The sequence below is a fragment of the Ovis aries genome, chromosome 16 (assembly GCF_016772045.2).
Source record: "Ovis aries strain OAR_USU_Benz2616 breed Rambouillet chromosome 16, ARS-UI_Ramb_v3.0, whole genome shotgun sequence".
In the NCBI taxonomy this organism is placed as follows: Eukaryota; Metazoa; Chordata; class Mammalia; order Artiodactyla; family Bovidae; genus Ovis; species Ovis aries.
The window spans coordinates 35,903,627-35,925,905 of record NC_056069.1 but is presented as its reverse complement, the minus strand read 5'-3'; the positions used below and the strand labels follow the sequence as shown (position 1 = coordinate 35,925,905).

The 22,279-nt window shown below is 41.1% G+C and overlaps 2 long non-coding RNA genes across 2 annotated transcripts in view; one reads left to right on the top strand and one right to left on the bottom strand.

The window, feature by feature from the left end:
- The window catches only part of LOC132657960 (uncharacterized), a 36,547-nt gene extending 33,736 nt beyond the window's left edge, over positions 1-2,811 (bottom strand). Inside the window, exon 1 of the long non-coding RNA XR_009596791.1 lies at positions 1,782-2,811. This is a non-coding gene — a long non-coding RNA (uncharacterized LOC132657960). The remainder of the gene's footprint in view (positions 1-1,781) is intronic.
- Positions 1-11,229, top strand: part of LOC132657959 (uncharacterized) — a 116,211-nt gene extending 104,982 nt beyond the window's left edge. The window contains exons 5-6 of the long non-coding RNA XR_009596790.1: positions 5,426-5,602; positions 8,328-11,229. This is a non-coding gene — a long non-coding RNA (uncharacterized LOC132657959). The remainder of the gene's footprint in view (positions 1-5,425; positions 5,603-8,327) is intronic.
- The last annotated feature ends 11,050 nt before the right edge of the window (positions 11,230-22,279 follow it).

Here is a 22,279-nt window from a genome sequence, read left to right as displayed (position 1 = left end):
GGAGGGGTAGATGTCTATAATTCTACTGGTTTTCAAATGTATTTATTTAGTTCAGTCATTTATGAAACAAACCCCAGAAATTCCAGGCATCTCTCCTAAACAAAAGAACCACTAATGTTTGCTTCTGGTCAGCATGAAAAACTTGGTGAAAACCCAAATGTTAGACATAGCTTCCTAAGGAAGCTCAGATCTTAGATATGGAGAGCCTGCCACATACTTTTTTATCTAGCTGTCAGAGTTCAAGCCAGAGTTACCAACAGCTGGAAGAACCTCTAGGAGATACTCTTCCTACCTATGTCAAGGGGAAACTTCCTCCAGGACAGTCACCAAAACAGAAGTAAAGGTAATTATTTAAATCACAGCACTACTAAGATGTTCTTGCTGCCCTGAGGCCCTCAACGCAATCTTGATTCAGACTGTCTAGATTTTACAATGTTATCAGCTGTCAACAGATTTCAACCTTCCTTGAAAGTGCTTCCAATTGTTTCAGTGGCTAACGCAACCTAAATCAACACTGGACATAGCAAAGAAAACAAACCACTTATAAACGTTCCCATACCTGCCAAAACTGGAAAGCTATAAATAGGGGGTAGCAAACACTGTTCAAAAATATTTCTCAGGGAGAAAACAGGCGGAAAAGAGTGAATAATTTTCAAAGAAGGGTTTTTTTTTAAAGTTAGTTCATTTTGCAACTTGGGATTTCTGTGGCCATAAGGAAGGGAGGAAAACATAACAGCCATGATGGTATGTTTCCTTCACCCATAGGCTGTTAAAACAGCAGCTTGATTGAAGCAATTACATTGCATACAGTCTCAATCGAGTGTTTCATTTAGTTTGTCATTTCTCCTATTGCTTCTGAGAGAAAGAAAAATTTTTTTGCGTACCATTATCAGTCTTTTTGCACTTTTAAGAAAATAGGCTCTTTTCTCTCCAGAGAAAGCTTGATTTCTCAAGGTCATTTAACTACTAAACCAGAAAGGGAAAGGGAAAGTGTTAGTTGCTCAGTGGTGTCCATCTCTTTGCAACTCCATGGACTGCAGCCTTCCAGGTTTCTCTGTCCATGGAATTATCTGGGCAAGAATACTTGGAGTGTGTAGTCATTCCTCTTCTCCAGGAGATCTTCCTGATCCAGTGATCAAACCTGGGTCTCCTGCATTGCAGGCAGATTCTGTACCATCTGAGCCACCAGGGAAGAACCAAGGTTCAAATCTAGAGTCAATTCTCACATTGAATTGCCCAACTATTTCTTTAATCATTCAATCTGCCGTATTTGTCTTTCAAACATTTAACTCTACTAAGATCTCACTGTTGTTGTTCTAAGGAGCAGAAATCTTTGGAATTAAATACTTTTGAGTTAGAATCAAGCTTCTGCCATTGCTAGCTGTGCAACCCAGGCTAAGTTCTTAAACTTTATCCACCTCAGTTATTCCAGAAGTGTCCCATGTGGTTTACTTCTTAGAATCTTGTGATTAGTTGATCTGGCTACTGATTCAATGATTAAAAATAAATCTATTTAGGAAAAAAGTCTGAGGGAATAAAATAATGTCTTTTGTGTACAGAATCCTGCCACTAACTTTCTCTTCTGTAAATTGACAATGAAATGAAATAGCTATGTGAAGTCCTTAACATGATGTGTGCAATACAAATGTTCAATAAATAATGTGGTTATGTTAATACTAAATATCTTCTGATTAGAGTTTCAGATGAATCATTTCCTAGATTAAAAAGTCTTCATTCATATGTACATATATGAATATAAAATGACAATAAGTGTCACGTACCTGTAAATGACACCATTTTCCAAGGGACAGTTTGATCCAAAAATGCTGGTGAAGCCATAAACTTCATCTTCCTCTTCTACAGCCCAGCTTTGGCAACCCCGCTTCAAAATAGATGTTTTGTTCATTCTTGCACTATTTTCCTCCCTTCTGTTTGGAATCTGAAGCATTATTTTTTAGTTTCTGACCCTATAAAGGAGAAGAGCCACCAGACCAAGAATATTCAGAGCCTAGGACTAAATGCTGAGGTGGCCCAGCCTTTATACATGAATATGCAACCTTGCTGCAGACCCTGAAGAACTTATCACTCTAGGAAATGTTTCTCAAGATCAAAAAGAAATTCCACAGGACTAAGGACTGTTTATCAACCCCAGCACGTTGAACTGTTTCATTCCTTTTGAGGGGCATTTTTAGAAACACTCCATTGCTTAATTTGTGTAAGACATATATACTGTGCATGGTCCCCCATAGGCATGTATGCTATCCCTGTGTAGTTTTAATGTTGTTTTCATCCTTTCTTATCTTAAGGTCTACATGTCCTAGAAAAGCATGCAGGAAGGCTTTGTTTCTATTAAGCATTCTGATTTTCCAAGGAGACGGGTAAAAATATGTGTTATCTGGGTCCTCCAGGAAGCAGGTGCCAAGATGGGATTAAACTTGCCAGGATTTAATAAGGAAAATGCCTGTGACAGACCCCGTGTAGGCAGCTGGCATGGCTGGGACTGTCAACATGAGAGAAAAGAGGAAAGAAGTTTGGGTGGATGCATCCTAGTTGGCCTTGCAGAGGTCATGGCCCCAGGGGGCCATGAAGTCCTGGAGTGAAAGATGGCCGTTAGGGGAGTCCTGTGTCACCAAGGAACAAGCTCCCTTGGAATCACTGCTGTGTGCAGTCCTCAGGATAATGTGGCCTCTGTGCAAACAGCAGCTGGATCTCAGATCGCAGCAGCTGGAGTCAGTTTTGCTCCCTGTAGTTGGAGGTCTTTGAGGCACATTCTCACTCCCTGCTGCAGGGTCTCTTACTGAGGTCTCAGGCAGCTGGAGAAGGCAGAAAGGGTGCCAGTGGAAAACAGGAGCTGACTGCTTCCCAGGACACACACACAGAGTGTGTGGGAGACCTACATGTTCTGAAAGGTACAAATACATCCCTTTCTGCAAAGTCATGTGCATCGGAGAAAGTCCCCATACTTCTGTGGGCTTGGGGTGCTGGCATGGGGCCCATTCTGTCACGCTGACCTGGTCATTCACAGCCAGCTCCTAAGCAGAGGGGACAGTCTGTCTTTTTTCTGGACAGGAAAGATGTCTTCAAGGGGGTGTTGGTTGAAGAATTGAGGAGAAAGAAGAGAAATGAAGAAAAGGAGAGGAGTGGAGAGAGTGTGTATGAGAGAGAAAGCTAAGAGCTTCTGATTCACATCCAGGCCTCCATTCTGTGCTCTGCATGAAACAGAGAGCAAGTCAGGAGAGCCCAGTGAGCCCAGTCAAATTCCCCCAGTGGGAAGTGACCTTGGCAGCTGGGCTCCAGAAGCTTCCTAAAGGAGAAGTCGAGTCAAGTCAATGGCTCTGGTGAGGTCGGTGGGTCTCAGTGGAGTAGTTTCAGTGATGGACCTTTAGCACTGAAATCCACTCTCTGTAGGCGGAACAGAGCTGGGTGGAGGAAAGGCCTCTCACAGGGTAGAAACTGGATAAACTGAGGAGCCAGGTCACAACTTCACACACACACTCCGGCAATGCTCTGCTTCAGTGGATGTTTGAGAAGACCTTGCAATTCACTCAGCTGTTACGGATGACCTACTTGTGTTTATGCCTGGAACAGGGGATGCAATTCATTGTGAGTGAAAACAGAGCTTATTCTTGCCCACACGGGGCTATGTTTTAGTTGGGGAGATAATATTAATAAAATTACCTGTAAATAAGTGCCAAATTGTGGCTATGATGTTCTGAAGGGGTCTGGGCACTGATGTCATGAAAAGATAGGATGGGGAGATTTGGTTTACTCCAGAAAATCAGAGAAGATCCCTGAAGAAGTAACTGCCAGCTGAGTTCTGAAGTTTCAGACAACCTTAAACTTGCACAGGAGTGTGTCAGTGTGTGCGCGTGCTCAGTCGTGTCTGACTCTTTGCAAACCCTTGGACTGTAGCCTGCCAGCCTCCTTGGTCCATGGAATTTTCTAGGCAAGAATACTGGAGGGGATTTTCCTGACCCAAGAATCGAACCCGCATCTTCTGCATTGCAGGCAGATTCTTTACCGCTGAGCCACCGGGGAGTCCCAGCAGTTATTGCAAGCAGAGAAAGCATACACACAGCAGCTCTTGGATGGGGGGAGAAATGGTGCCTGGGAGACTGGAATACAGTCAGAGACCCATGGAACTCAACCAGACAAGACACTGGAGCTGCAACAGGGGCAAGGTTAAGGTCAGGTGGGCCATTTTAGGGTCTTCATTTTTTAAGGTCAGGTGGGCCATTTCAGGGTCTTCATTTTTGTCCCAGGAGCAGGAGAAGTGGGGAAAGGATAATAATGAGATTTGCATCCTGGGGGGGCGGGGAATCATTCTAGCTGCAGTGTGGAGCTGAACCAGAGAAGGTGAGAGGGAAGGCAGGGAGAATAGTTAGTGCAAGAGCCGCTGGTGGCCCTGACCAGAATGGTAGTGCAGGGGTTGAAGAGATGATTAGGGGAAAAATTCAAAATCGAATTGCAGTGACTTAACATGGGCTGAGACAGCAGGAGTGAAGCCAAGGTTTCTGGTTTGCACATCTGGCACGTGGGAATGCCCTCACTGGTTTGGGTGGGTGGACGGTGGTCACTGCAGGAGGATGGAGGTGGGAAGTGTTCCTTTGGGACATCCAGGAAGAACCATCAAGTAGGCGATTGCATCCATGGCTCTAGTTTCTGAGAGTCAGGGTGGAAAGGTGGATTCTCTGCCTTCCGTTGTGCTATCCTTAGGCTGGCTCTATGGGGGAGAGGGGATACACTGGAGAAGCGAGTCAGAAGGTCTGGGCATGTGGGGTTTGTACCTGCTTGCCCCTCTCTCCAGGAGCAGCTTCCTGTCCTGGGTCCTTGAGTTAGGCTGCTCGAGAACTTCTGATACAGAGTAAACAGGGCTTGAAAGAACGCAGTTAGCAAAGGATCAGAGGAGACCTAGGAGGGGGCTCTTGAGTCCTTGACAGAAGGACGTTCTGGGGCCTCATATTGGTCCTTCATACTCTGAGTACCCACAGTCTAACAACACTGTTGACCTCTGATGTGATTTGGTTTCCTGGGAACCTGGAAAAGCACAGCGTGTTCCTGTGTGTGGACACAGTGTTATCTTTGGCTTGGCCTGAGGCTGCCCCGGGTGCACAACAGTCCAGATGGTGCTCCTGCCACCTGCAGGACAGAAGCAGGGACGTAGCCTGGTCCTCCTGCTTCCCTCCCCATAATGCGGGGACACAGATGCTCCACAGGGAGAAACAAGGAACTGCTTTCCCCACGAAGTTGTACAAATAAGTATCACCAGTCCAACAAGGGTTTCAGGAAGTCAGGTATGGGCACCAGTGCATTCCTGGAGAGACTGGGGGACAACTGAAACCCCTTATCCCATGGAACATCCCTGGAAGCAATGGGTGGGTAAACCCCAGGTGTGTCTGATCGGTCTGTTTTTGTACTTCCTTAGATGCTGTTGAAACTCGTCCTACCAGGGGATGGGGACAGATTTAATCCCCTGAATTTGGGAGAAGGAATTAAGGCAAGTGCTTCAGTTTCTGTCTCATCTCTTTTGGAGTCTGTCCATCTGCATGAAATAGGCATTTTCATCTGCTCAAGAGTTTATCAGTCAAGACCCTGGTCCTGGGTAAGACTTGCATTTTTCTCACTTTGCCCCTGACCAGGAAGGGAAGTTGTATTCTGCAGCACCCTCTTAGGAAATCCACTGGGACTTTCTATTAAACTCTGCTTTCTAATATCAGCTTTATCAATGCTAAATCTGACTTTAAAAAATCTCCATCTGCCCACTTTTCATGTCTGTGTTAAACAAAAAACAGGACTGTCACTTCCAGACCCCTTAACACTCCAACATATACAGAAGACTATGGAGAACATTTTGAACTTGGGTGAACTCCAGGAGATGGTGAAGGATAGGGAGGCCTGGCATGCTGCCTTCCTTGGGGTCACAAAGAGTCGGATAGGGCTTAGTGACTGAACAACAGCAACAGTGAACGTCAGTCCTGGGGATCTTCCTACAGCTTAAACACGAGGCGTCCTCCCTGTTGAGAGAATTCAGCTCCTTGAGAGAATTGAGCTGAACCTTCCAACCACTATGTTGAATCTGATCTGGTATAAGTATATGACAGATACTTTTTTCCATCAATAAGTGTAAATTAGTCATATAGCTATTACAATGCAGGAAAAATTGAGGGGGAAAAATGTTTTTATGCCTTTCCTGTACTCACTGTCTGGGCAGGCAGGGTTTTTTCCATTTGCTCCTCCAGATCCATTGTCATGCTTCTTCACTCTGCCATGCACCCCAGCAGGCTGGCCTGGAAGAACTGCATCAGTGGGCTCCTGCTGGGTTCAGGCCATGGAAGGCACTGGAAGGAGGAGAGGGAGTGACAGAAAGATCAGGGTGTTCGTGACCTCAGTCTCTGTCGTTCTGATCTTCCTTCTCCACTGACGGTCGAACTCCTCCTTTCCCACATTATTGCTCTGATTAAGTTTGAGTCAGTTCGACTGTATTCGAGCTTGCCCCTTCAAGCTTAGGGGCAGCAGTGGCCACTCCCCATCATCATCCTTGTGGTGTTTCACCATTCCTTCTGACTCCCTACTCCTGGCCATACCTCCACAAATAGCTCCCTTTTTAATATTCCTCAATGACCGCCTTGAATGCACTCTTTTCTGTGGAGACCCAAGCACTATGTTATGTTACCAAGAGTGGACCAAAAGACATCTGAATTTCCGTTCAGATTCTCTGCCATGTTCACACGTTCCCTGCCTTGTATGCAACCAGTTACCTTCCAGAGAGATGCCTCTCTGGGAGGCTCTGCTCCTCACATACATATCTCCCAGCTCAGACACAGTTCCAAGCTCTCTGCATCAGTCAACAGGCAGGGAGAGCATGGCAGGATTGTGAGTATCGGCATTAGAGGTGCCTACAGCTCCATGTGGTCTTAGAGCTCTGTCATTCTAGAAAGCTTCGACACCAACCGACTAAATTCACTCTTTGCTCTTGGCTGTGTACAAAACTAAATAAACTGTTGGGATCAGATATGCTATTCATTAGTCTTACTCCATGGGACACCCAGTTTGCTTTCATAATATCTGGCAAGTATCCTAGAGTTAGGCAGGAATATAATTGTCTTTATTGGATGTTTTCCTGTGGGTCTCCAGAGTGGATGAGTTTGGCTTTACTGATTCTGGAAAATAGAGAATTATGCACTTAACTAACACTTACTGAGCATACATTATGAGGTACACACTGCACAGCCATTCTCAGTCGCTTCAGTCATGTCTGACTCTTTATGACCCCATGAACTGTAGCGTACCAGGCTCCCCCTGTCCATGGGATTCTCCAGGCAAGAGTACTGGAGTGGGTTGCCATTCCCTTCTCCAGGGGATCTTCCTGACCCAGTGATCAAAGCCAGGTCTCCTGCACTGCAGGTGGATTCTTTACTGCTGAGCCACCTGGGAAGCCTGAGATAGACACTGTACTAGGCATTTTACATCTTAAAGTTCCCAATATCCACAACAATGGTGAAAGAGTTATCATCATTTCATTTCACAAGTGAAGAGACTAAAGCCCAGAGAGATGAAATGATTTTCCTCATGAAAAAGAGCTAGTGATTATGGGTCGGAATTTGTACCTGGATTAAAAATTACTGTAACAATTATTTTCTCTGCCATTTTGGTTCCTTGTTTCTGAGTAAGCATATGCTTTGAACTTCGTCACTGACCAGCTATGTCATGTTGGACAATCTGCTTTACCTACTGCATGAAAAATAGTCAGTTAAGTTGTGCCCTCTTCCCTCTTCCAGAGGTGGAAATATGGTGTTTTGGAAATAGAGGAAAATGTGCAAGCTAAAACAATGAAGAATAATGATAAATAGGTAAGATGAGGCCAGAGAGTAGGATTTCCTTAAAAAAAAAAAAAAGGTAAAAAAGCTTGAGTTCTATAGGCAACAGTGGTTAATGGCAGTTTTCAGATAAAGAAATGATAGAAAAATTTGATGCCTTGGCAAGAAAAATATGACAGTCATATTCAAGAAGTAAGTTGTTCTCACAGTGGTTAAATTAATAAAAGATGCATTCCTTTGTCAGTCTCTTTAAAAGAATGTTCCTTCCAATTTCATGGAAAATGCCCCTTGGGAAGGCACAGCCTAGACTATAATCCTTGTTTAGTAGGAAATATTTAATTGAAACAATGCCTCTCTTTGTTAAGCATAGAAAGAGCTTGTATTCTCCCAGTAGGTGCGGTACTGAGGGCCTGGGACATATGCCCCCGGAGTCCTAGACAGAAGGGCCGAGAGAAATAGAATGGTCATGGTAAGAAGATTTAAACCCAGTGAGATCATGTTCCCCACTAGGTATACACCTGGAAAAGCATGGAACAAGAAGATACATCAACCAGGAAGGCTAAAGTATACCCCACCCCACAACAATGTGGTAATCACACAGATGAGAAAACAACAGAGATCCTCCAATCTGCCGAGGCACAGAGTTTTCAACTTCTTAGTAACAGGGCATCCGTGAAGCCACTTAGGATCTCAAATGACTACAACTCGAGTGAATGCAGACATAGAAAAACGTGTGTCGTTTCTTCCAAAGGCAAGACATTTGAAAACTAATTTAAATTTAATTTAAGTTAGAAATTTAACATTTACCTTGGAGTGTATGTAGTAGTTGCTTAAATACACATATAGCAGATGCTTAATGAATTTCGAATGAACAAACCATCTATCAGAAAACTGTAATTTTTTTCAGTCCTATTGAGCTATAATTGATGTAAAACATTGTGTTAGTCTAAGGTGTACAATATAATCATCTGATACATGTATGTGTTGTCAAATGATCACCTATTGTGGTTTAGTTAACATCAATCACGTCATACAATTTTTTTCTTGTGATGAGAACTTTAAAGATCTACTTTCTTAGCAACTTTCAAAAGTGTGATATTGCATTGTTAACTATAGTCACCGTGTTGTTCATTACACCTCTAGGACTTGTTTATCTTATCACTGGAAGTTTGTACCTTTTAACACACACTCGCATCCCCTGAATTCCTTGCCTCTGGTAACCACCAATCTATTCTTTATTTTTGTGAGTTTGATTTTTATAGATTTCACATGTAAGTGAAGTCATATAGTATTTGTCATTCCCTGTCTGATGTACTTAACTAGCATAATGTCCTCAAAATATATTTATATATAAAGTCCCTTGGGCAGTAAGATCAAACCAATTGATCTTAAGGGAGATCGACCTTGGATATTTACTGGAAGGACTGACGTTGAAGCTGAAGCTCCAGTACTTTGGTCATCTGATGTGAACAGATGACTCACTGGAGAAGTGCCTAATGCTGGGAAGGATCGAGGGGAGGAGAAGAGGGCATCAGAGGATGAGATGGCTGGATGGCATCACTGATGCAATGAACACAAACTTGGGCAAACTCCAGGAGATGGTGACAGACAGGGAGGCCTGGCGTGCTGTGGTTCATGGGATCATAAAGAGTTGGATATGACTGAGCAACTGAACAGCAACAAAAAATATATATACACACACACACTACATTTTCTTTTTCCATTCATCCATCAGTGGATGGACACTTAGGTTGTTTCCGTGTGTTGGCTATTATAAATAATGTTGTGATGCACATGGGGGTGCATATATCTTTTCAAGATCGTGATTTCATTTCCTTGGGTTATTTAACCAGAAATGGAATTATTACATCATATGGAAAATCTATTTCTAATGTTTTGAGGAATCTCCACTGTATTTCATAGTGCCTACACCAATGGCATACACAACAACAGTGCATCTAGGTCGCTTTTTCTCTACATCCTCACCAACTTTTGTTATCTCTTGTCTTTGCAGAGAATGAGATATCTAGATAGCATCACTGACTCCATTAGCCACCAAGGCATAGGTTTATTTCTGGACTCTCTTATTATGTCCCATTGACTTTTATGTCTGTTTTTATGCCAATACCATATTGTTTTGATTACTATGAAAGTGAAGTCACTCAGTCCTGTCCAACTCTTTGCGACCCCATAGACTGTAGCCTAACAGGCTCCTCTGTCCATGGGATTTTCCAGGCAAGAGTACTGGAGTGGGTTGCCATTTCCTTCTCCAGAGGATCTTCCTGACCCAGGGATCGAACCCAGGTCTCCCACACTGTAGGCAGAGACGCTTTACTATCTGAGCCACCAGGGACGCCTTTGATTACTATAGGTTTGTAATAAATTTGAAATCAGGAAGCATGATGCTTCCAGCTTTGTTCCTCTTTCCCAAGATTGTTTCACGATTTTTTGTAGTTCCCATCAAATTTTAGGATTATTTTTTTATTCTTGTTAAAATTCCGTTGAAATTTTTGATAGGAATTTCATTAAATTTGTAGATCACTTTAAGTAGTAAAAAATTTTAATAATATTAATTTTTCTAATCCATGAGCACATATCTATTTACTTGTGTTATCCTCAATTTCTTTCATCAATTTCTTATAGATTTTAGTTTATAGATCTTTCATTTCCTTGGTCAAATTTATTCCTAGGTATTTTATTATTTTTAATGCAATTGTAAATGAGATTGCTTTTTAAATTTATCTCTCTGATAGTTTTATTAGCGTACAGAAATGCAACTGATTTTTGTGTAGTGATTTTGTAGCCTGCAACTTTACTGATTTTGTTTTTTAGTTTTAACAGTTTTTCAGTGGAGTTTTTAGGGTTTTCTATATATGATATCATGTAATCTGCAAATAAAACAGTTTTATTGTTTTTCCTAATTTAGATGCCTTTCATTTCTTTTCCTTACTTAACTGATCTAGTTAGGACTTCCAGACCATGCTGAATAAAAGTGGTGAGAGTGAACATCCTTGTCTCATTCCTGATCTTAGAGGAAATGTTTTCAACTTTTCACCATTGAAAACGATGTTAGTTGTACACTTGTCACATATGGCCTTTATTCTGTTGAAGTATGTTTCTTCTGTGCCCATTTTGGTGAGAGTTTTTATCACTAGCAGATGTTGAATTTTGTCAAATGTTTTCTCTGCATCTATTGAGATGATCATGTGACTTTTATCCTTTATTTTGTTGCTGTGATTTGTCATATTGATTGACTTGCAGATGTTGAACCATCCTTGTATCTCTTAAAATATCCAGTTGTCATAGTGATAATGTTTTTAATGAGTTGTTGAATTCAGTTTGCTAATATTTCGTTGAGAATTGTTGTATTATATTCACCAGGGATACCGCATTACAACTTTCTTTTCTTACAGTGTCTTTGTCTGGTTTTGGTGTCACAGTAGTGCTGAACCACATAGAATAAACTTGGGAGTATTTCCTCCTCTTCTGTTTTTTGGAATAGTTTCAGAAGGATTAGTACTAATTCTTCAAATGTTCAGCAGAATTCACCAGTGAAGCCATCTGGTCCTGAATTTTTGTTTGTTTAGGGATTTTGATTATTGATTCATTCTCCTTACTAGTAATTGGTCTGCTCAGATTTTCTATTTCTTCATGATTCAATGTTGGTAGATTATGTTTCTAGAAATTCAGACTATGTTGCTCAACAGAAGAAAGAAGATAAAAGAATCACAAAACAGCCAAAAAAAAATTAACAAAATGGTAATATAGGTCCAGAGTGTAAGTCGCTCAGTTGTGTCAGGCTCTTTGCAACTCCCATGGACTGTAGCCCACCAGGCTCCTCTGTCCATGGAACTCTCCAGGCAAGAATATTGGAGTGGATATCCTTTCCCTTCTCCAGGGAAACTTCCCCACCCAGGGATTGAACCCAGGTCTCTTGCATTACAGGCAGATTCTTTACTGTCTGAGCCACAGGGAAGGCCAACATAATTACTTTAAATGTGAATTTACTAAATCCTCTGATCAAAAGACATAGAATGACTGAATGGATAAAAAACAAGACCCAGTTATATGCTGACCACAAGAGACTCACTTTGACTTTAAGGACACATACAGACTCAAAGTAAAGGGATGGGAAAAGAATTCCACACAAATGGAAATGAAAAGAAACCTAAGGTAGCTATACTTGTATCAGACAAAACAGACTTTAAGACAAAAACTGTAACAAAAAGGTCATTATATAAAGATAAAGGGATCAACCAGTAAGATGATTATAACATTTGCTAACATTTATGCACTCAACATAGGAACACCTAAATATATAAAGCAAATATCAACATACCTGAAGGGAGAAATATACCGTAATACAATAATAGTATGAGAATTTGATACCCCACTTTCAACAATGGGTGGATTATCTAGATGGAAAATCAATAAAGAAACACTGGACTTAAGCTATATGTTAAACCAGATGAACTTAACAGACATTTATAGAACATCCCATCCAAAATCAACAGAATACACATTCTTTACAAACATACACATTCTCTGAGATAGATTATACATTTAGCCAAAATAGATGTCTTTAACTTAATGTTATATCTCAAGGAACTAGAAAAAGAGGAACAAACCCAACTAAGCCCAAAGTTAGCAGAAAGAAGGAAATGACAGTGACCACAGCAGAAATAAATAGAACTAAAAAGACAATAGAGAAGATCAATGAAACCGAGAGCTGGGTTTTTTGGAGAAGATAAAATAGACAAATTGCTAGCTAGATTCACTATGGGAAAAAAGAGGAAAGAGTCAAATAAAATTAGAAATGAAAGAGGAGGTTACTCATAACACAGAAAACACAAAGGATTGTAAGAGACTACTATGGTCAACTGTATGTCAATAAAAACCCTCATTTTTAAAATGAAGTAACCAAAAACTGAAGTGTAGTAATTGGCCCAAGGTCACCAACTAGATAGTAGTAGAACCCAGACTACAACACAAGTCTCCTGACTTTGAATTGTTTTGCCTCACTCCACGGTGACTTTGGCTCTTGTGTCTGAGGGAACTGGGTGTGCATCCATCATGGTATTGCATTTGAGGAATGCTGAGGATCAAATCAGGTAATTTTAGCCATCTTCCTGGGCTTCCATTAGGTTCTTGTGACCTACAGGTCTCCATGGGGACATCCTGGAGAGGAAGCACCGCTTCTACAATGCACTCAAGAGAATCTTTGCCAAACACATGACTTTTACAGCCAAATCAAACGATAAGTTATAGGGTAGGGGCTGGCTCAATGTGCATGGATTTCTTGTGAACCCAACTTTACTGAAAGTACTAACCATCTCTTCTGGCTTCCTTTTTCGTCAAAAGATGAACACCATGGAGGCAAAGTGGAATCTTGAAATACTACTGACAAATCTAACACATAGACAAGGGACCAAGAAAGCAAGAAGGAGAGAAAAGAGAAGAGAAACAGAGGGGGAGAGAGACAGAGAGACCAAAATAAGAACCAGAGAAGGGAGACAGGAAATAGTTGCTTATGGAGCCATTTTCTCCCAGGCCGCACCCTCCATCAGAAATCTGAAAGCTGGGCTCTAATGTAGGATCTCTGAAGTTATTTTGAGTTTCTTTCCATAGTTTTTAGGTGACTAATTTTTTTTTACCAAGATCCCTGTGGGGAAATTAGTATTCTCTCAACTCAGCAAAGTCTATTGGCAGAGACTAATTCTCTCGTTTCTTCTCTGGAGGTGAAGAGTGACTAATGTGAGGCTGAGGGAGAAAGCCCAACACCTCTAAGAGTTTAGACACTGCCCCCGCCCCCCGCCGCTGCCCCGCTTAACAATTTTGCCCACCCACCACTCCTGCCAGTGGGCACTTTTTGCCAGTCCCCTGAGTGACAACAGATGCATCGCAGGGGTGGCCCTTGGTGACAGTAGAAAGGAGCCCGTAGTCTGCTCACAAACAGTAGAGAAGCTCCTTTGATGAACCACAGAAACAGCTGTCAGCATTTACTTATGTCTGTGCCTTTTTTAGGTCTCAAAGTCTCTCAACTCTTCTAGTAGTTTCTATGCTTTTCAACGGGAGGAAGATTGCATACAGCTTTCTCAGCCCCACCTCTTAAGGTCAGCTCCCAGCAAGTTCCTGGTACCATCTGACCAGCAATTCCACATTGTTATATATACCCTAGAAAAAAGTCTTGTATGTGTTCACAAGAAGACCTGCAAAGAGATTCACTGAAACGTTCTCGTAATGGAAAAGTCTTGGAAACTACTTAAACATTCATCCACAGGATATGAGATAAATGCATGTTGCCACATTCATAGAATGTACCAGAGTAGATAAAATGAACAAAATGGAGCTAAATGTAGCAACCAGGATGAATTTCAAAAATATAATAATAAAGACAAAAAAACCATATATAGCAGGGCACTTTTTATATAAAGTCTGAAAGCATGTAAAATTATGCTTTTTACCTCACATTGAAGAGGTAAGCATGAATCTGAAGAAAGCGAGAAAAAAATTACAGTGATATCTCTACGGGATGGGTGGTTCAGATGGTAAAGAATCCACCTGCAATGTGGGAGACCTGGGTTCAATCCCTGGCTTGGGAAGATCCCCTGGAGAAGGGAAAGGCTACCCACTTCAGTATTCTGGCCTGGAGAATTCCATCGACTGTATAGTCCATGAGGTCGCAAAGAGTCAGACATGACTGAGAAATTTTCACTATGAGAAGAGACAGAATAAAAAGCAAGGGCCTAAAGCCTGAGGTGAAAATATGTTTGATGCGTTTGAGTAAGAGTAAGCAGTCATTGTAGCTGGAGCAGAATATTTGGAGGAAGGGAGAACATAGGAAATAAGCCCAGAGAGGCAGCCAATTGTCAGACCATGAAGGGCTTGGAAAGTTTTGGCCCAGAAACCTGTGGTGTGAGGCTTAAAATTAAGTCCCAGTATTATGTCCTGCATTGACCTGGCTGGAGAGGAGTAGGAACGCCTCCAATGGCATACCCACATTCCCACAAGTGCCACTCCAATTCTGCTTCTGCAGAAAATATTCCTTAGCCAAACACCCCTCTTATCAACTGGACCAGGTAGAGTTCCTGCTTATTCCCGAATTAGTCAAACTCCCAGTCACATCCTCCTGTGGGAACCAGTGGGTGCCACACCCTCTTAATACTGCAAAGCCTTCCTCCCATCATGCCTGGTGGTCCACACTGTTCCTGAATGAAAGCCCCATGTGGCCATGTGTGGTGTGCAGTGGACTAGCCCCCCAGGGTGTGAGTATACACAAGTGTGCTATGGTCAGTTTCATCCATCCAGTGCCCAGGAAGATGGCTACAATGGTCTGTGTTTTGATCCCAGACACTATCCCTCCCTCCCAATGGTGTCAACAGGAGACAATTATGAGTCACAAGATTTGACTTATGCTTTAAAAGGGATATTGGGGAAATGAACTACAAGGAGGTGAAAACAAAAACATGGAGCCCCAGTACAGGGTGGTGGCATCCTGCGGACAGGTCCATCCTCTCACACAGTGGAGGCAGGAAGAGGTGGTGGGAAGGTGGGACTCGACTTAGATGCACTGTGAAGGCAGAGCTGGGATGACTGGCTCAGAATTTAATACAAATGTGAAAGAAAGAGAGAAGACAGTGCTTTTCTTCTCATAACTGGTTGCCATTTTTTTCATGCAGGAAAGCTTGGAGAGGGACCATTACACAGTGAATCTCCTTGTCTGTACAACTTCTCACATGTCAGCTACTGGATTCAATGACGAATTTAAAACATAAAGCATGATCAAATAGAGCCCACTTAAGAAAAATGGTTTAAGAAAAGAAAATATAAAACCATTAAAATAATTCACCACATTATTGGACTAGAGGAGCAAAATTACAAGAATATCTCAAAAAATGCAGAAAAAGCATTGGATAAAATTCAAAACCTATGTTTTTAAAATAAACTCTTAGAAAGCTAGGAATAGAAGGAAACTTCTTTAACTCAATAAAGACTTTCTACCAACCATTGACTACAATCATTAAATTTAATTGAAAAGTTTAACTGTGATTTGCTTAAGGTTAAGAACAAGATATGAATGATGGTATCAATGCCACTCTTCATCAGAGTACAGGAAATCCTGGTCACGGCATTAAGACCAGGAAGGAAGGAGACCACATTGTTATTATTTCAAGTTACAATATCACAATCAAATGCCCAGAAAACCTAAGAAATCAGCAAACTACTAAAATTAAAATGGAGTCCAGCAAATTTTTTAGGTATAAAAAACAATGTGTAAAAAACAGTGTTCCTATGCAAAGGCAACAGTGACCCTATGGACTTAGCCCGCCAGGCTCCTCTGTCCATGGGATTCTCCAGGCAAGAATACTGGAGTGAGTTGCCATTTTCAACTCTAGGGAATACTCCCAACCCAGTCGAATCTGCATCTCTAGACAATCTGCATTGTCTAGTGGGTTCTTTACCACTAGCACCACTTGGGAAACCCCAATAGCCCAATAGGCAATATAATAGAATATAAGACACTATTCATGGTAGTAACAAAACTACAAAGTATATATCTACCAAAGAAACAACATCTTTATAGAGAATAAATGTTAAGAAAGCTGAGCGCAGAAGAATTGATGTTTTTGAACTGTGGTGTTGGAGAAGACTCTTGGGAGGCCCTTGGACTGCAAGGAGATCCAACCAGTCCATTCTGAAGGAGATCAGTCCTGGGTGTTCTTTGGAAGGAATGATGCTAAAGCTGAAACTCCAGTACTTTGGTCACCTCATGCGAAGAGTTGACTTATTGGAAAAGACTCTGATGCTGGGAGGGATTGGGGGCAGGAGGAAAAGGGCATGGCAGAGGACAAGATGCCTGGATGGCATCACTGACCCGATAGACGTGAGTCTGAGTGAACTTAAGGAGTTGGTGATGGACAGGGAGGCCTGGTGTGCTGCAGTTCATGGGGTCGCAAAGAGTCAGACACGACTGAGCGACTGAACTGAACTGAAGACACTATTCATGGTAGTAACAAAACTACGAAGTATATATCAACCAAAGCAACAACATCTTTATAGAGAATAAATGTTAAACTATTAAAGCACAAATCAGAAAATCCAAACAAATGAAACACTGAACAGCATATAGAATTAACACTTTGCTTTAACATCACATAGAGTTCAGTTTTCCTTGATCAATCTTTATTTTTTTTTATTTTAATTTTTACTTTATTTTGCTTTACAATACTGTATTGGTTTTGCCATACGTTGACATGAATCAGCCACGGGTGTACATGAGTTCCCAATCCTGAACCCCCCTCCCACCTTTCACCCCATATCATCTCTCTGGATCATCCCCGTGCACCAGCCCCAAGCATCCTGTATCCTGTATCGAACATAGACTGGAATCCCATGGACAGAGGAGCCTGGCGGGCTAGAGTTCATGGGGTTGCAAAGAGTCGGACACAACTGAGCAACTAAGTACACACACACTGAATTTAAAGATTGATCAATTAGAAATCAAAGAGGACACTAATTCAGTCGGAGCGACTGAACTGAACTGAACTGAACTGAGTGGAGAGCAAACCATGAACTCTGAGGACACTCAAATACCAAGCAAGGTTTTTCCCCAAAATCACTCCTTGCAAAAAAGAGAGAATCCCTTTATATTTTGAATTTCTTACTATACAGTGTTCTCGTCATTATTTTATTTCTAATAACACTATTCTTTTCGGGGAAAACACATTATCCCGAAACACTTGTAATCAGTGCAAGATTCTGTTTTATCTTTTTTTTTTTTTACAAACCCTTGTGTCGAGGGCTGACTTTCAATAGATCGCAGCGAGGGAGCTGCTCTGCTACGTACGAAACCCCGACCCAGAAGCAGGTCGTCTACGAATGGTTTAGCACCAGGTGCCCCACGAACGTGCGGTGCGTGACGGGCGAGGGGGCGGCCGCCTTTCCGGCCGCGCCCCGACAGTGCAAGATTCTGATGTTTCTAAGTGGAATTGGTGAACTGCAATACATACTTCATTATTCTTTCACTTGGATGAATGGCCTCCTATTTGCCAAAGTGGATGTTGATGGTGAACAAGGCTTCTAAATATCACTTTTAAAAATATTATAGTAAGTGGTTACATAGTGGATGTTGAAAATATGTAACTGTCAGATGAAAGAAAACAACTGTCATAGTACTATGCTGAGGCTTGGAATAAAACTGAAATAAGATTATGGGAAAAATGTGACCTTAGTCAATTCTGTGAAATATAAAATAAGATATCAAATTATATTAATTATTTAATTTTATAAATGCATAAAATGATTAAATATATGTAACTAAATAAAGTATTTATAAGTAGATGATGAGTGATTTTTAGCTACATCTCTAAAATTTTGGGGAGGTGGGGAATGGGAGGACTTATTTGGAGGATGGAAGAGGGTCTCATGTTTGGCATTGCCTTGTACTAGGGCATTTACGGTAGACATATACACAATGGCTGAATTCTAACCATGGTTCCTGGACAAGAACTATCAACACTTCACCACAAGTTCTTTTCTTTCCTGTGTGTTCTTGAGAAAGTATGTTTACCTAACAGTCTTTATCTTGATTCTGGGTCCTTAGTAAATGGCGGCTCTTTCCTGCACATGACCACAGTAGTTTGTGACAAAAGCACTTGGGTCTTACACAAGGAAGTGAGTGTTTGAAGTATTACTTCAAAAGTTAGCCACTTTAGGAGACTCTATACATTTATTCAAAGAATGCCGGTCACAGACCAGAGCTGCTGGGGAAGCTGTTTTGAGGACTGCCTTCAAAGAGTCAGTTCAGTCCAAATGACAGAGCCAGGCTCTGCACTTTATAGACAGCCCTTTTATTTTAGCTTTTAACCCCAAATGGTTACACTCACGCCATTTGCCAGATTGGCCTCTGGATGACTTTCAGCTCTTTCCAGAAATCATTAAATCCACTCCCTTCCACTGGCTCCCATCCCCCACCCCACCCCAAAGGATGAAGACTTGGCACAGAGCAGGACTCTCAGAAAAATGCTTTGCAGGCTCCGAAGACAATTCCACATGAGGAGTTCCAAATGTTTAGAGGAAAAACAACATAATTAGAGTAAGTATATGACCTCCCAATGAGAATGAACTGAAAAGAGACAACATTCCTTTGGGTTCTAAGTACAGGGAGATTTGTTTTTAAAAATCATTTTATATTCTTACCTCACATTTTAAATTTACAAGCCTTGCATTTCATGCCAGGCAGTCAGGTGTAGCAAATATGTTTATCTGCTTACTGTAAGCCTTAGCTTTTTTTTTTTTCCTTTTTTAAAATTTAAATTTATTTATTTTTATTTGAGGCTAATTACTTTACAATATTGTATTGGTTTTGTCATTAAAAAAATTTTTTTTCGTGGACTAAGCCTATAAACTGAAGCACTATTTACAAATGTACTATGCACTTTACCAAGAACAAGGAAGCAAAGTGAATATGCTTGGATGAAATGAAAGCATTTTCAAAATGAAAAATTTGGATGCTTTAGCAAAACACAGAAACCATCATCCCAAGTAACAATACTGAATGTAGAACTATAGGCGAGCATGATGTAGCGCAGAAGTAATGAATCATCACCTTTAGTTACTCACTTATGGAGGGTATTGTCATACTAAGGGCTATAACTTTTAGATGGTCTGAAAATTAAAATTATATGGACCTGTCTCATTTGCAGGTTTGGTTAATATATCTTTCCTCCTACATTTTGGCTCCAGCATGTTACATTCTCCTCCTATATAATATTTGTTTTTTATCTTCACTGGGCAGTTATTTTGTTATGAATTTATTGCTATTCGTTTTTTCAACACAGTCTCCTAGCATATAACCTATTCCCTGTTTGGAAATTACATTGTGTTAAAAGCTTATTTTTATTTTTTCAAGCCACTGGGGTATTTTTTAGTAAGTTCACTGAGGCACTAATTTCCAAAGTAGGAGTTGCTGAGCCTTTCAGTGTTGTCAAATAGCCAACTTGTGAGTTGATAGGAAGAGCCAATAAATGCAGACATAATGCAATTCAACCCGGTTGAGAAATATTACTTTGGGGATTTAAAAAGTGAAAATGAATCCAGGGGAATTTGCTAATTCTTTTGGATAGAATTTTAAAATTAGGGAATGAAGGAAAACAAATTAGACTTTACATATTTGGCTATCAGAAGAGCATTTGAGTCAGAAGAGTAATTTTATGGTTAGAGTAATTCAAGCTGGGTTGACTATTTGAAGACTAAGATGCATAATTCTAATATGGGACTGGTTAGGCTCACATTTCTCATTACCTCTAGAGAGAGCACAGTGGTGCCAAATACAGACCATTAAGATAAATCCTTTCACTGTGCAAAAGTTTTAGGAAACTTTTTCCAGGAACTTAACCCAGAGGAAAACCCAACAGAAACAAAAAAGATTTACATTTGTACACACTACAGCATTTCTCTGGGTTCTGCCAGGTCCTTTTTGAGATATTCTCAGGTCAGTTCTTCATTCCTACCTCTGGCATCTCACTGCAACAAGAGCAGACATCGAGTGAGTGTTTGCAGTTGTCAAATGCGTCCATGATGGGGTCAGATTCACAAACTCTTTTGTAGGTTTAGATATGTTTCTCCATGTGAATGTATCTCTAGGACGGAGAAATTTTGTCTCTCTTATCTACTGTTAAGTCCTCAGAACCCAGAAGAGTGCCAGGTACGTGGAATAGTGCCAGGTACGTGGAAAGCATCAGCAACCATTTGTTGACTTTTATGGGTGAGGAAACTCAGGGACATCCAGAGAGTAACAATGACACATTTGTTAAGGTCCCTGAAGTCTTCAGACAACTGTTCTATTTATTCTATTTTTTGTAGACATGTATATTTTACAAGGGCATTACCTTCCATTTCTGTCATAATTAAACATAATTACACACACACACACACTCATACACATATATTTACTATTGTTTCTTATTTTTTACTTCAACTTCATCCTGAGCAATTACATCTAAGAAATCATGAATTTGGTGTGCTAGTTATATAATAATTGCTTTCTAATACACATAAAAATAAATACTAAGATTTAAATTCAAGAAGGAATAAAAACTTTGGCTCTGTACCACCAGAAATCATCTCACATGTTACAAGGTGCTATGCCTACCATATTTGGGGCAATTCTGTTATACTGTATCCTTATAAGAACCCTATAGGAGAGGTCCCATGAGCAGAGCAAAGCAGGTCCTGTAAGCTCATTTACCAGTGAATTAACTGAGGTGAATGGACACACAGTCACACAGCTAATAAGTGGTGAATTTAGAACTACAATCCTCCCAATATTCTTCATTGCCAATTTACTGATTTCCACAATTTTAGGCCTTTAGCCAAAGACTTTGACTGTGTAGATCACAACAAACTGTGGAAAATTCTTAAAGAGATGGGAATACCAGACCACCTTTCCTGCCTCCTGAGAAATCGGTATGCAGGTCAAGAAGCAACAGTTAGAACTGGACATGGAACAACAGACTGGTTCCAAATAGGAAAAGGAGTACATCAAGTCTGTATATTGTCACCCTGCTTATTTAACTTATATGCAGAGTACATCATGTGAAATGCTGGCCTGGATGAAGCACAAGCTGGAATCAAGATTGCCAAGAGAAATATCAATAACCTCAGAAATGACACCACTCTTATGGCAGAAAGTGAAGAAGAACTAAAGAGCCTCTTGATGAAAGTGAAAGAGGAGAGTGAAAAAGCTGGCTTAAAATTCAGCATTCAAAAAACTAAGATTATGGCATCCAGTCCCATCACTTCATGGCAAATAGATGGGGAAACAGTGGAAACAGTGGCAGACTTTATTTCGGCGGGGGGGGGCTCCAAAATCAGTGCAGATGGTGACTGCAGCCATGAAATTAAAGGACACTTGCTCCTTGGAAGAAAAGCTATGACCAACCTAGATAGCATATTGAAAAGCAGAGACATTCCTTTGCTGATAAAGGTCCATCTAGTCAAAGCTATGGTTTTTCCAGTAGACATGTATAGATGTGAGAGTTGGACTATAAAAAAAGCTGAGTGCTGAAGAATTGATGCTTTTGAACTGTTGAAGAAGACTTTTGAGAGACCCTTAGATTGCAAGGAAATCAAACCAGTCAATCCTAAAGGAAATTAGTCCTGAATATCCATTGGAAGAACTGATGCTGAAGCTGAGACTCCAATACTTTGGCCACCCGATGTGAAGAACTGACTCCTTGGAAAAGACCCTGATGCTGGGAAGGACTGAAGGCAGGAGGAGAAGGGGTCGACAGAGGATGAGATGGTTGGATGGTATCACCAACTCGATGGACATGAGTTTGAGCAAGCTCTGGAAGTTGGTGATGGACAGGGAAGCCTGGCATGCTGCAGTCCATGGGGTCGTAAAAGTTGGACATGACTGAGTGACTGAACTGAACTATTTTATTGCTCTCCCAGCACTC